The sequence below is a fragment of the Myotis myotis genome, unplaced genomic scaffold, assembly GCF_014108235.1.
Source record: "Myotis myotis isolate mMyoMyo1 unplaced genomic scaffold, mMyoMyo1.p scaffold_m19_p_3, whole genome shotgun sequence".
NCBI lineage: Eukaryota > Metazoa > Chordata > Mammalia > Chiroptera > Vespertilionidae > Myotis > Myotis myotis.
This window is the reverse complement of record NW_023416335.1, coordinates 100,148,515-100,163,186: the sequence shown is the minus strand read 5'-3', so window position 1 is coordinate 100,163,186 and position 14,672 is coordinate 100,148,515. Positions and strand designations below refer to the sequence as shown.

Below are 14,672 nucleotides of genomic sequence, written 5' to 3'. Positions count from 1 at the left end.
GTGATTAGACATATAGCTTTTTTTTTTTAATCCTCACCTGAGTATAGATTTTTATTGCTTTTTACAGAGAGGAAAAGAGAGAGAGAGAGAGAGAGAGAGGGAGAGAGAGAGAGAGAGAAGGAGAAACATTGATTAGTTGCCTTCTGTATGTGCCTGATCAAACATGCAACCTAGGTATATGCCAGGCATGGGAATCAAACCCACAATCTTTTGGTGTATAGGATAATGCTCCAACCAACTGAATCATCTGTCCAAGGCCTAATTTGTAGAAATAATTTATTTTTTAAAATTTATTTTTATTGTTGAGAGTATTACAGATGTCCCATATTTATCCCACCTTTCCCCCCTCCACCCGGCTCCCATCCCCCCCCAGGCCTCCACTGCTCTATTGTCTGTATCCATGGGCTATGCATATATGCATATAAATTCTTTGGTTAATCTCTTCCTACCCTCCTTTGTCCCCCACCCCCCTTCTCTCTGAGGTCTGTCAGTCTGTTCCATGTTTCTATATCTCTAGACCTATTTTGCTCATCTAAAATAAGTGAGATCATGTTATATTTTTCATTCTCTGACTGGCTTATTTCACTTAGCATAATAATAACAGAGCATCCATGCTGTCTCAAAGGGTAAGAGATTTTTCTTTTTTACAGCTGCAAGGTATTCCACTGTGTAAATGTACCACAGCTTTTTTACCCACTCATCTACTGATAGGCACTTGGGCTGTTTCCAGATCTTAGCTATTGTAAAAAATATTGCTATGAATACAGGGTGCATAAATTATTTCTGATTGGTGTTTCAGGCTTCTTAGGATATATTTCCAGAAGTGGGGGTTGCTGGGTCAAATAGCAGTTCCATTTTTAATATCTTGAGAAATTTCCATACTGTTTTCCACAGTGGCTGCACCAGTATGCATTACCATCAACAGTGCATGAGGTTTCCCTTTTTCCCACATCCTCACTTGTTGTTTGTTGATTTATTGAAGATAGCCATTCTGGCAGGTGTGAAGTGGTACCTCACTGTAGTTTTAATTTGAATCTCTCTAATGATTAGTGACATTGAGCATTTTTTCATATGTCTATTGGCCATCTGTATGTCCTCTTTGGAGCAGTGTCTATTCAGGTCCTTTGCCCATTTTTTTATTGGATTGTTTGTCTTCCTTTTGTTGAGTTGTATGATTTCTTTATATATTTTAGAAATTAGCCCCTTATCAGATGTATCATTGGTGAATATGTTCTCCCATACAGTGGGTTCCCTTTTCATTTTGAAGATGGTTTCTTCTGCTGTACAGAAGCTTTGTAGTTTATTTTTTTCTTTGTTTCTCCTGCCCTAGGAGATGTATTGGTGAATATTATACTTTGTGAGATGTCTGAGATTTTACTGCCTATGTTTTCTTCTAGGATTTTTATGGTTTTTGTAACTTACATTTATGTCTTTTATCTATTTTGAGTACATTCTTGTGTATGGTGAAAGTTGGTGGTCTAGTTTAATTTTTTTTTGCATGTATCTTTATAATTTTCCCTACACCATTTAATTGAAGAGACTGCCTTTACTCCATTGTATTCTCTTACCTTCTTTATCAAATACTAGAGCAGTGATGGCGAACCTATGACACGCGAGTCAGAGGTGACACGTGAACTCATTTTTTTGGTTGATTTTTCTTTGTTAAGTGGCATTTAAATATATAAAATAAATATCAAAAATATAAATATTTGTTTTACTATGGTTGCAAATATCAAAACATTTGTATATGTGACACGGCACCAGAGCTAAGTTAGGGTTTTTCAAAATGCTGACACACTGAGCTCAAAAGCTTCGCCATCACTGTACCAGAGGCCTGGTGTACAAAATTCGTGCACTGAGGGGTGTCCCTCAGACCAGCCTACACCCTCTCCAATCTGGGACCCATAGGGGGATGTCAGAATGCCTATTGGCAGTCAGGATAGGGCCTAAACCAGCGGTCAGACATGCTTCTCACAATCCGGGACTGCTGGCTCCTAACCACTTGCCTGCTTGCCTGATTGCCCCTAACAGCTTCTGCCTGCCAGCCTGATCGCTCCCTAACTGCTCCCCTGCAGGCCTGATTATGCCTAACTGCCCCCCTGCAGGCCTGGTTGCCCCCAACTGCCCTCCCCTGCCATACATCTTTTGGCAGCCATCTTTGTTGAGGCCCTCTTGTGGTGACCATCTTGTGATGACATGGGGGTGGCCATCTTGTGATGATGTGAGGGTGTGAAGGTGCAAGGGCCACCTAGGCTTTTATTAGCAGATTAATTGACTATACTGATATGGGTCATGACAAGAGAAAAGGCCAATTCACAATACTAAAACAAATGATTCAACAAGAAACTATAACCCTTGTAATCACATATGGACCCAATATAGGAGCATACAAGTACATGAAAAACTCTTGATGGACTTTAAGGGAGAGATTAACAGCAATACATTCACAGTAGGGGACTTTAACACCCCACTGACATCACGGGATAGATCTTCTAGACAAAAAATTAACAAGGAAACATAGGCCTTAAATGGATCACTTAGATCATATGGATCTAACTGATATTTACAGGACATTTCACACCAAAGCAACAGAATATTCATTCTTCTCAAGTGCACATGGACCATTCTCAAAGATAGACCACATGTAGGGTACAAAATAAGTCTATGCAAAATCAAGAAGACTGATATAATACCAAGCATCTTCTTGTATCACAATGGCATGAAGTTAGAAATCAATGACAATAATAAAAAATTCCTCAAAAACATGGAGGCTAAATAGCATGTTATTAAACAATGATAGGTGGTCAATGAGATCAAGCAAAAAAATAAATAAATAAAAATAAAAACATCCTGGAAACAAATGAATTGAACATACAACCACATAAAATCTATGGGACATGGCAAAAGCAGTCCTGAGAGGGAAGGTAATAGCACTACAGGCCTATTTCAAGAAACAAGAAAAATAACTAGTAACCTATCTATCCCTACAACTAGATAAATTATAAAGAGAACAGCAAGAAAAGCCCAGAGGAAGTAGAAGGAAGGACATAATAAAGATCAGAGTGGAAATAAATTTCATAGAAACTAAAAAAAAAAAGACAAGAAAAAGTACAAAAGATCAATAAATCCAAAATCTGGTTCTTGATCAATAAATCCAAAAGCTGGTTCTTTGAAAAGATAAATAAGATTGATGAACCCCTAGCCAGACTCATCAAGAAAGAAAGAGGACCCAAATAAGTAAAATCAGAAATGAAAGAGGCAATATAACAAAATGGACACCACAGAAATACAAAGGATTGTAAGCAAATACTATGAATGAATAATTGCCAACAAACTGGACAACCTGGGCAAAATTCCTAGAAAAATACAATCTTCCAACACTCAATCATGAAGAATCAGAAATCTGAGTAGGCTAATAACTATTGATGAAATTGAAGCAGTAATTAAAAAATTTCTAGCAAGCAAAAGTCCTGGACCATATGGACTTACAGGTGAATATTATCAAACATTCAAAAAAGAACTAACACCTACCTTCCTCAAACTATTATAAAAAATACAATAGGAAGGAACACCTCCAAGATCTTTTTATGAAGCCAGCATTATCATAATTCCAAAACCAGGTAAAGACAGAAAATTACAAGCTAATATCCTTGATAAACACAGGTGCTAAAATTCTCAACAAAATATTAGCAAATCAAATCCAGCAATATTTTAAAAAGATCATACACCATGATCAAGTGGGTTTTATTCCAGGGATGCAAGGCTGGTACAATAGTCACAAATCAATAAATGAGATACATCACATAAAGAAATTCTATATATATAAAAGGCTAATATGCAAAGTGTCCCCCCAGGAGTTTGACTGGGAGACTGGGAGCGCAGAACATGGTGGGTGACCAGTGGTAGTGGCAGGGCACTGAGGGAGTGAGGGAAGGAGGAGGCGGGGAGGTGGGGAGGCAGGGGAAACTGCGATGGCAGTGCACAGGTGGCAAGGGAAGGAGGTTGGGGGTGGGGACTGTGCAGTGGTGGTACACAGGCGGGCAGCAAGGGAAGGAGAAGGTGGAGAGGTGGGAAGGTGGGGAGGCGGGGAATCTGATCAGCCCTGATTGCTGGCCAGGCCTAGGATCCCTACCCGTGCACGAATTTCATGCACGGGCCTCTAGTGAAAGATAAAAACCACATGATCATATCAATAGATGCAGAAAAAGCATTCGATAAAATTCAGCACTTTTTTTTTTTATAAAAACTCAGTAAAGTTGGAAAAGAGGGATCATACCACAATATAAGAAAGGCCATATATGACAAATCTACAGCCAACATAATACTCAAAGGGTCAAAACTAAAAGGGTTTCCCTTAAGAACAAGAACAAGAACAAGACAAAAATGTCTGCTTTCACCACTTTTATTCAACATAGTACTGGAAGTCCTAGCCAGAGCAATCAGACAAGAAGAGATAAAAGGTACCCAAATTGGAAAGGAGGAAGTAAAACTGTCATGATTTGCAGATCACATGACATTGTACATAGAAAACCCTAGATTCCACTAGGAAACTACTAGACTTAGTAAATGTATGCGGCAAGGTAGCAGGATACAAAATTGATGGCATTTTTATACACCAATAATGAACTCTCGGAAAGAGAAACTAAAAAAGCAATTCCATTTACCACTGCAACAACAACAACAAATAAGATAACTAGGAATAAACTTAACCAAGGAGGTAAAAGACCTGTACTTGGAAAACTATAGAACATTGAAAAAAGAAATAGAGGAAGATGCAAACATATGTAAGTATATACCATGTTCATGGATTGGAAGAATGAACATTATTGAAAGGTCTATACTACCCAAAGCAATCTATAGATTCAACACAATCCCTATTAAAATATCAACAACATACTTCACAGTACTAGAACAAATACTCCAAAACTTTATATGGATAGCTACAGACATACTGAGAAAGAAGAAGGAAGCTGGAGGGATCACAATACCAGATATCAAACTATACTACAAAGCCATTATAACCAAAACAGCCTGGCACTGGCACAAGAAAAGACATATAGACCAATGGATCAGAACAGAGACCCTTAGAAATTGACCCATATCATTACAGTCAATTAACATTTGACGGAGAACCAAGATGGAGGCATAGGTTAACGCCGGACTTTGCTGCCTTGAACAACTACTTCAAAAGTGAAACTAAAAGACGGAAGGGACATCACCCAGAACCACAGGAACGCTGGCTGAGTGGAAGTCCTACAACTAGGAGGAAAGAGAAACGCATACGGACACTCAGAGGAGGCGCAGTGCTGAAGTCAAATTCTGAGGTGTGGAGTGCGCGGAGCGGGCTGGCGGCGGAGGGCGCGGTTGGCGTTTTCAATCGGGAGGGAGTCGCAGACTCTGAGCTCCAGATCCGGGCGAGTCTTTAGCGACCCAGACTCAAACGGGAGAAGCGGGACTGTCTGGCTTTGGTCAGAGCGAGTGCAGCTTTCTCTCCGAGCTTTGCAGTGGGTGCTGGGACTCAGAGAGGCAGAGCCCCTGGGGACAGGACTGAGAGCCGCCATAACTGCTCTCTCCGGCCCACCCTGTTGATCCTGTGCAACCCGCCCCGCCCAAGCCCTGCACAGAGGCACTTGCCAGATAGCCTCAGTCAAAGGCTAGATTAGCACCTCCCTAGAGGACAGAAGTTCTCTCACTGCAGACACAGCTGATTCTCACAGCCACTTGGCCTGGAGGTCAAACCCTCCCTGGTATTAGCTACAACAATCAAGGCTTAACTACAATACTGCGCACAAAGACCACTAGGGGGTGCACCAAGAAAGCATAACAAAATGCGGAGACAAAGAAACAGGACAAAATTGTCAATGGAAGATATAGAGTTCAGAACCACACTTTTAAGGTCTCTCAAGAACTGTTTAGAAGCCGCCGATAAACTTAATGAGATCTACAAGAAAACGAATGAGACCCTCGATGTTATGATGGGGAACCAACTAGAAATTAAGCATACACGGACTGAAATAACGAATATTATACAGCCTCCCGACAGCAGACCAGAGGAGCGCAAGAATCAAGTCAATGATTTGAAATGCAAGGAAGCAAAAAACACCCAACTGGAGGGGCGGAATGAAAAAAGAATCCAAAAATGCGAGGATAGTGTAAGGAGCCTCTGGGACAGCTTCAAGCATACCAACATCAGAATTATAGGGGTGCCAGAAGATGAGAGAGAGCATGATATTGAAAACCTATTTGAAGAAATAATGACAGAAAACTTCCCCCACCTGGTGAAAGAAATGGACTTACAGGTCCAAGAAGCGCAGAGAACCCCAATCAAAAGGAATCCAAAGAGGACCACACCAAGACACATCATAATTAAAATGCCAAGAGCAAAAGACAAAGAGAGAATCTTAAAAGCAGCAAGAGAAAGACAGTCAGTTACCTACAAGAGAGTACCCATACGACTGTCAGCTGATTTCTCAACAGAAACTTTGCAGGCCAGAAGGGAGTGGCAAGAAATATTCAAAGTGATGAATACCAAAACCTACAACCAAGATTACTTTATCCAGAAAAGCTATCATTCAGAATTGAAGGTCAGATAAAGAGCTTCACAGATAAGAAAAAGCTAAAGGATTTCATCACCACCAAACCAGTATTATATGAAATGCTGAAAGGTATCCTTTAAGAAGAGGAAGAGGAAGAAAAAGGTAAAGATACAAATTATGAACAACAAATATGCATCTATCAACAAGTGAATCTAAGAATCAAGTGAATAAATAATCTGATGAACAGAATGAACTGGTGATTATAATAGAATCAGGGACATAGAAAGGGAATGGACTGACTATTCTTGATGGGGAAAGGGGTGTGGGAGATGCGGGAAGAGACTGGACAAAAATCGTGCACCTATGGATGAGGACAGTGGGTGGGGAGTGAGGGCGGAGGGTGGGGTGGGAACTGGGAGGAGGGGAGTTATGGGGGGAAAAAAAGGAACAAATGTAATAATCTGAACAATAAAGATTTAATTAAAAAAACATTTGACAAAGGAGGCAAGAACATACAATGGAATAAAGACACTCTCTTCAACAAATGGTGATGGGAAAACTAAACAGACACCTGCAAAAAGATGAAACTAGACCACCAACTTACCAACTTACACCATAAACAAAAATAAACTCAAGATAGATAAAATACTTAAATTTAAGGTATGTCACCATAGAAATCTTAGAGAAGAACATAGGCAGTAAAAATGTCAGACATCTCACATAGCAATGTTTATGGATGCATCTCCTAGGGCAGTGGTAGGCAAACTGTGGCTCGCGAGCCACATGCAGCTCTTTGGCCCCTTGAGTGTGGCTCTTCCACAAAATACCACATGTGGGCGCACATGTACAGTGCGATTGAAACTTCGTGGCCCATGCACAGAAGTCGATATTTTGTGGAAGAGCCACACTCAAGGGACCAAAGAGCCGCATGTGGCTCACGAGCCACAGTTTGCCAACCACTGTCCTAGGGCAAAGGAAACTAAAGAAGAAAATAAACAAATAGGACTACATCAAAATAAAAAGCTTCTGCAGCATCAGAATGAAAAGGGAACCAACATTTTTGCCAATGATACTTCTGATAAGGAGTTAATATCCAAAATATATAAAGTACTCATATCACTTAACAAAAGGAAGACAAACAATGTAATTAAAAAATGGGCAGAAGACCTAAATAGACATTTATCCAAAGAGGACATACAAATGGCAAGAGACATATGAAAAAATACTCAAGCTCCCTAATCATCAGAGAGGCAAATTAAAACCACAAGGAGATATCACCTCACACCTGTCAGAATGACTATTATTAAAATATCAACAAACAAGTGCTGGCGAGGATGTGGAGACAAGGGAACTCTAGTTCACTGCTGGTGGGAATGCAGATTGGTACAGTCACTGTGGAAAACAGTATGGAATTTCCTCAAAATATTAAAAATGGAACTTCCTTTTGACCCAGAATTCCCAATTCTGGAAATATATCCTAAAAACCCAAAACTCCAATCAGAAACAATATATACACCCCTATGCTCATAGCAGCATTATTTACAATAGCTAAGATTTGGAAATAGCTCAATTGTCTATCAGTAGATGAATGGATAAAAAAGCGGTGGGACATTTAAGCTTTAAAATACTAGGCAGCTGTAAAAATGAGGAATCTCTTACTCTTTGGGACAGCATGGATGGACCTGGAAAATATTATGTGCAGTGAAATAAGCCAATGTGAGAAAGACAAATATAACATGATCTCACTTATTTGTACAATCTAATGAACAGAATGAATTGACCAACAAAATAAGACCCGAAACATGGAGGCATGGAACAGACTTAACAACCTCAATGTGGGATTGGGGGGATGAGAAGAAGTAAACCAAGTAACAGATATACTTATAAGCATAGCCCATGGACATGAAAAACAGGGTAATGAAGACCTGGGGTGGGGAGGTTTAGGGGCTGGGAGGAGGGGTGTGAAGTGGGGAAAATGGGAGATATCTGTAATATTATCAAAAATCCTATCTAATAAAAGAGAAACATGGTAATTAGCGTACAACCACTACCCTTCCCATTGGCTAATCAGGGCGATATGCAAATTAACTGCCAGCCAAGATGGCGGTTAATTTGCATACATAGCAGCAATGCTGGGAGGCGAAAGGGATGGGAAACCCAGCTGGCAGTCAAGAGGTGGGGGGCAGGCAAAGACAGCCGGTGATGAGTGATTGCATTGTGGATTGGAGGCAGAGAGAGCTGCTTCCCTGTGATTGCCATGGTGATCAGGGGCAGAGAGAGCCCCAGCCAGGCCAGCCGGCACCTCCCAACCCCCGGGGCTGTGGGTGCCAGCTGGCCTGCTACCCAGTGATCGCCATGGCGATCAGGGGCAGAGAGAGCCCTGGCCTGCTACCCGGTGATTGCCATGGCGATCGGGGGCAGAGAGAGCCCCGGTGCAGGCCAGCCGGCACCCCTGGACCCTCCCAGGCGTGGGTGCCGGCTGGCCTGCTACCCCGTGATCGCTGTGGAAAAAAGACCTTCAAGGCCTGTCCAAGGCAGGTTTGCATTTAAAACTAAGTGGAGTGGTCTGGAACTGCGCGGCACTGACAACCAGGGCAGTCTCTGCGTCAGTGGCACATCTGCAGCTTGAAGTGTGGGAGGTGAGGGCCATGCAAGCCAGAGGCATTGGCTGCAATGGTCAGATAATTTCAGCTCCAAGGCAGGCGCAATCAGGGAAGCCATGGGGACCTTCACAAAAAAGGAGAAGGCTGAAGAGGAAGGATACTTCCCAGAGCGGATTAAAGAACAGCTGGCAGCCTTGAAGAAACAACATGAAGAAGAGATCACTCATCATAAAAAGGAGCTTGAGCGTCTGCAGAAAGAAATTGAGCAGCACAAGCAGAACATCAAGAAACTGAAAGATCATGATACTGCGGCAGTGTCAGGGTGAGGGGACAGCCATATTTTTCAGTGCGCCGGAGCTGTCAACAACAAAAAGTGTGCGGGAGCTGGGCAGGCGCACAGACAGGCACACAGACCCCAGGCCCACCTCGCCACCGCCTGGCCTCACCACCACCACTGTGATGCCGTCTCATGGGGCCTGCGCCCCACAGCGGGAGGCGGGGGGCTGGGGGGGGGATGTCTTACAAACCAAACTTGACCATGCACATGCCCGCCACCTCCATCAAGGCCTCTGGGAGCGTTCACCCGCCTTCCACCAGCATGGCAACGTCTTCCCAGTACCGCCAGCTGCTGAGTGACTAGGACCACCATCTCTAACACGCAGGGAACAGAGAACAGCCAGGTGCCCCAGAGCAAATATGCTGAGCTGCTGGTCATCATTGAAGAACTAGGGAAGGAGATCTGACTCACATAAGCGGGCAGCAAGAGCGCGATGGAGAGACTGAAACGAGGCATCATCCACACGACAAGGCTGGTTCGGGAGTGCTTGGACAAGATGGAACGGAACACCAGGTCCTAGACCCTAAGTCAGCATGAAAGGCTTTCCCTCTTCTTCCAAGAAGTGACAGCTCATGCTTGCACCCCCTTCAGATGAAACTTGGTTTCAAAATGGTAACAGCTTGCTTTTTCCTCCCCGTGCCCCTCCCATGGTTCATCAGGCTCTGAACCTCCCATCGCTGAGATGGAGAAGAGATTTTTGCAGTTATTAGATTTACATATTAGTTAGGAACTACCCAGGGCATTTTGTTTTTTTAAGCATTGATTTACATGATGCATGTCAGTTACCTATCACAGCAAACTGTAGTTGGCCCCCCAGATACGTGTTTCTCTTCTGGATACATTTCTGTTACTCACATGGTTCTTTATGTTTCTCTTCTGAGCTGATCCAACTCTGAGGGTTTGTTTCAGTGAGTCCTGAGGCAGCGCTTTAGTAGCCAGTGCCCATTCACCACACAGTATAAATTCTTTTCAATGTAAATTCTTTTCTTTTTTTTTTTTTTGCTTAAGCATTTGCATGACTATTAGTACTCTGAAGTCAATCTTTAAAATGCACAAGTTATAAATACAGAAGAAAGAGCAATTTATTGAACCTCGTCTGACAAGGACCCCTGAAATTTCCCCTAAGGATGTATGTACATTTCAGTTCCACCTTTCCCATCAGTGGATGCAAACATCTGGAAGACAGTGACTAATAGTGTTTGCATCTTTGTATGTATTTATTACTTGATGTAATAAAGCTTATTTTCATTAACAACAAAAAAAAGAAACTGAAAGGTCATGCTGATGCTTAAGTGCACACAGTTCCCCATAGAATGGCTACATACTGTCCACTTCTATGAAGACATAGTTCTGGTAACTAATATCTATCTATGCTGCCAACAGATTATAATAAATTATGATCAGTGGGGAAAAAAACCAAAAAACCAAGTGGGGTGACATCAGAATTACCCAAGCGTACCCCCAACCCCTTCACCTGCCCAGACGCCTAGGGTCACTTTATAGCTGGGCTGAGCCCAGTGCCGCCAAGTGGCCTGGACACCAGACCTGACCACCTCTCTGGTTTGGCCCAAACATCTGAAGTTCGCATTAGTTGCCAACTTAAGAAATTGGAGCATTCACGTAAAATCAGGATTCCCCACTTCTTTCCAAAGTGGCCGATTGGGCTACTAACCAAGGGTGGTCGGTGTCACTTCAACCCTAAGAGGAACCCCCAGCTTGGGGGTGTGGTGAGGAGGAAGCTATCCGTGCAGACAGTTCAGTTGTGTAAACTCCCACTGACAGTAACACAGCCCAACAGTGTGGCCATTCAACTGCGAGGCAGCACAGCCATGAAACAGTCTGGCTGTTAAACAAGGCCCCTCTCCAGCTTTCAGGGGGCTTCACCTACTCCAACCCACTGCACCCCACTCTGCCCCAGTGAGACAGCTTCAGTGTTTCAGCTCCAGCAAAACGTCCCAGTGGAATACGTCCCAGTGGAAAGGGAAAGTGTATCCATGGCCAGTGTTGCTCAATGGATAGAGCCTCTGCCTGAGGACTGAAGGGCCCAGAGTTCAATTCCTGGTCAGGGCACATGCCTGGGTTATGGGTTTGATAACCAGTGTGGGGCGTGCAGGAGGCAGTCAGTCAATGATTCTCATCATTGATGTTTCTATCTCCCTCCCTCTCTGAAATCAATCTATACTAATAAAAGGGTAATGTGCTAATTAGAACAAACAGCTTCCAGACAACTTTCTGGATGTCCTTTTGGACAAAGCCATGGTGGCGGGGCCGAGGCAGAGGTGGTTAGGGGTGATCAGGCCGGCAGGGGAGAGCAGTTAGGGGGATCAAGCTGGCAGGGGAGAGCAGTTAGGACAATCAGGCTGGCAGGGGAGAGCAGTTAGAGGGGTCAGGCCAGCAGGGAGAGCAGTTAGGGAGATCAGGTCGGCAGGCAGGTGAGCAGTTACGAGCCAGTGGTCCCAGATTGCAAGAGGGATGTCCGGCTGCCAGTTAGGGGGATCCCAGGGATGGAGCCTAAACCAGCAGTTGGACATCCCCCAAGGGTTCCCCGTCCTCCCCCCTCCACCGTGCATAAATTTCATGCACTGGGCCACTAGTAAAAATACATTTAAGAAAGAAACTGTAGTTGATTTCTAGTTTCATGCCACTGTGATCTGAAAAGATGCTTATATGACTTGTATTCTTAACTTGTAGAGACTTGTTTTGTGTTCTAACATGTGGTCTATCATTGAGAATATTTCTTTTTTTTTTTAATTAAATATTTATTGTTCAGATTATTACATTTGTTCCTCTTTTTCCCCCCCATAACTCCCTTCCTCCCAGTTCCCACCCCACCCTCCGCCCTCACTCCCCACCCACTGTCCTCATCCATAGGTGCACGATTTTTGTCCAGTCTCTTCCCGCATCTCCCACACCCCTTTCCCCATCAAGAATAGTCAGTCCATTCCCTTTCTATGTCCCTGATTCTATTATAATCACCAGTTCATTCTGTTCATCAGATTATTTATTCACTTGATTCTTAGATTCACTTGTTGATAGATGCATATTTGTTGTTCATAATTTGTATCTTTACCTTTTTCTTCCTCTTCCTCTTCTTAAAGGATACCTTTCAGCATTTCATATAATCTGGTCTGGTGGTGATGAACTCCTTTAGCTTTTCCTTATCTGTGAAGCTCTTTATCTGACCTTCAATTCTGAATGATAGCTTTGCTGGATAAAGTAATCTTGGTTGTAGGTTCTTGGTATTCATCACTTTGAATATTTCTTGCCACTCCCTTCTGGCTTGCAAAGTTTCTGTTGAGAAATCAGCTGACAGTCATAAGGGTATTCCCTTGTAGGTAACTGAGTTTCTTTCTCTTGCTGCTTTTAAGATTCTCTCTTTGTCTTTTGCTCTTGGCATTTTAATTATGATGTGTCTTGGTGTGGTCCTCTTTGGATTCCTTTTTTTGGGGGGTTCTCTGTGCTTCCTGGACTTGTAAGTCTATTTCTTTCACCAGGTAGGGGAAGTTTTCTGTCATTATTTCTTCAAATAGGTTTTCAATATCTTGCTCTCTCTCATCTTCTGGCACCCCTATAATTCTGATGTTGGTACGCTTGAAGCTGTCCCAGAGGCTCCTTACACTATCTTCGTATTTTTGGATTCTTTTTTCATTTTGCTTTACCGGTTGGGTGTTTTTTGCTCTTCGTATTTCAAATCGTTGACTTGATTCTTGCGCTCCTCTGGTCTGCTGTTGGGAGTCTGTATAATATTCTTTATTTCAGTAAGTGTATGCTTAATTTCTAGTTGGTTCTTTATCACAACATCGAGGGTCTCATTAGATTTCTTGAGGATCTCACTATATTTATCAGTGGTCTCACCAGACTTTTCGAGGGCCTTACTAAGTTTATCGGCGGCTTCTAGACAGTTCTTGAGAGACCTTAAAAGTGTGGTTTTGAACTCTATATCCTCCATTTCTGTCAGTTGTGTCCTGTTTCTTTGTCTCTGCATTTGTTATGCTTTCTTGGTGCACCCCCTTGTGGTCTTTGTGCCCAGTCTTGTTGTAGTTAAGCCTTGATTGTTGTAGGTAATACTGGGGGGAGATTTGACCTCCAGGCCAACTGGCTGTGAGAATCAGCTGTGTCTGAAGTGGGAGAACTTCTGTCCTCTAGGGAGGTGCTAATCTAGCCTTTGCCTGAGGCTATCCCACAAATGCCTCTGTGCAAGGCTCAGGCAGGGCGGGTCCCAGGGGATCAACAGGGTGGGTGGAGCGAGTAGTTATGGCTGCTCTCAGTCCTGTCCCCAGAGGCTCTGCCTCTCAGAGTCCCAGCAACTGCTGCAAACCTCAGAGAGAAAGCTGCCCTCGAGTTCTGACCAATGCCAGACAGTCCCGCTTCTCCTGTATGAGTCTGGGTCCCCAGAGATTCGCCCGGAACTGGAGCTCAGAGCCCGAGACTCCCTCCTGATTGAAACAGACAACTGCGCCCTCAGCTGCCAGCCCGCTCTGCACGCACCTCCGCACCTTTGTATTTTCTGCACTGCACCTCCTCTGAGTCTCGGTATGCTTTTCTCTTTCCTTCTAGTTGTAGAATTTCCACTCAGCCAGCCTTCCTGTGGTTCTGAGTGATGTCTGTTCCGTCTTTTAGTTCTATTTTTGAAGTGGTTGTGCGAGGCAGCAATCTCCGGTGTTTACCTATGCTGCCATCTTAGTTCCAGCTTGTTGAGAATATTTCATGTGCACTTGAGAAGGATGTATATTTTGTAGTTTTGGGATGAAATGTTTTGTAAATATCAATTAAATTTACCTCATCTAGTGTGTTTGTCTGAAAGATCTATCCAGTGATGTAAGTTCAGTATTAAAGTCTCCTACTGTGATTGTATTGCTGATGATCTCTCCTTTAATGTCCTCCATGAGTTTTTATAATATACTAGAGGCCCGGTGCACAGAATTCATGCACTTGGGGAAGAGGGTGTCCTCAGCCCGGCCTGTGCCCTCTCTCAGTCCAGGAGCCCTCGGTGGATGTCTGACTGATGGCTTAGGCCCGGTCCCCATGGGAGAGGCTCCTGCCACCACTGCTGCACTTGCCAGCAGTGAGCCTGGCTCAGGGCTTCTGGCTGAGTGGCATTCCCCTTGTGGAAGTGCACTGACCAGCAGGGGCAGCTCTGGTGTTGAGAGTCTACCCCCTGGTGGCCAGTGCATGTCATAGTGACCTGTCATTCTG

The 14,672-nt window shown here is 43.5% G+C and overlaps 1 pseudogene; it reads left to right on the top strand.

The window, feature by feature from the left end:
- Positions 1-9,462: 9,462 nt before the first annotated feature.
- Positions 9,463-9,996, top strand: LOC118651567 (annotated as a pseudogene).
- The last annotated feature ends 4,676 nt before the right edge of the window (positions 9,997-14,672 follow it).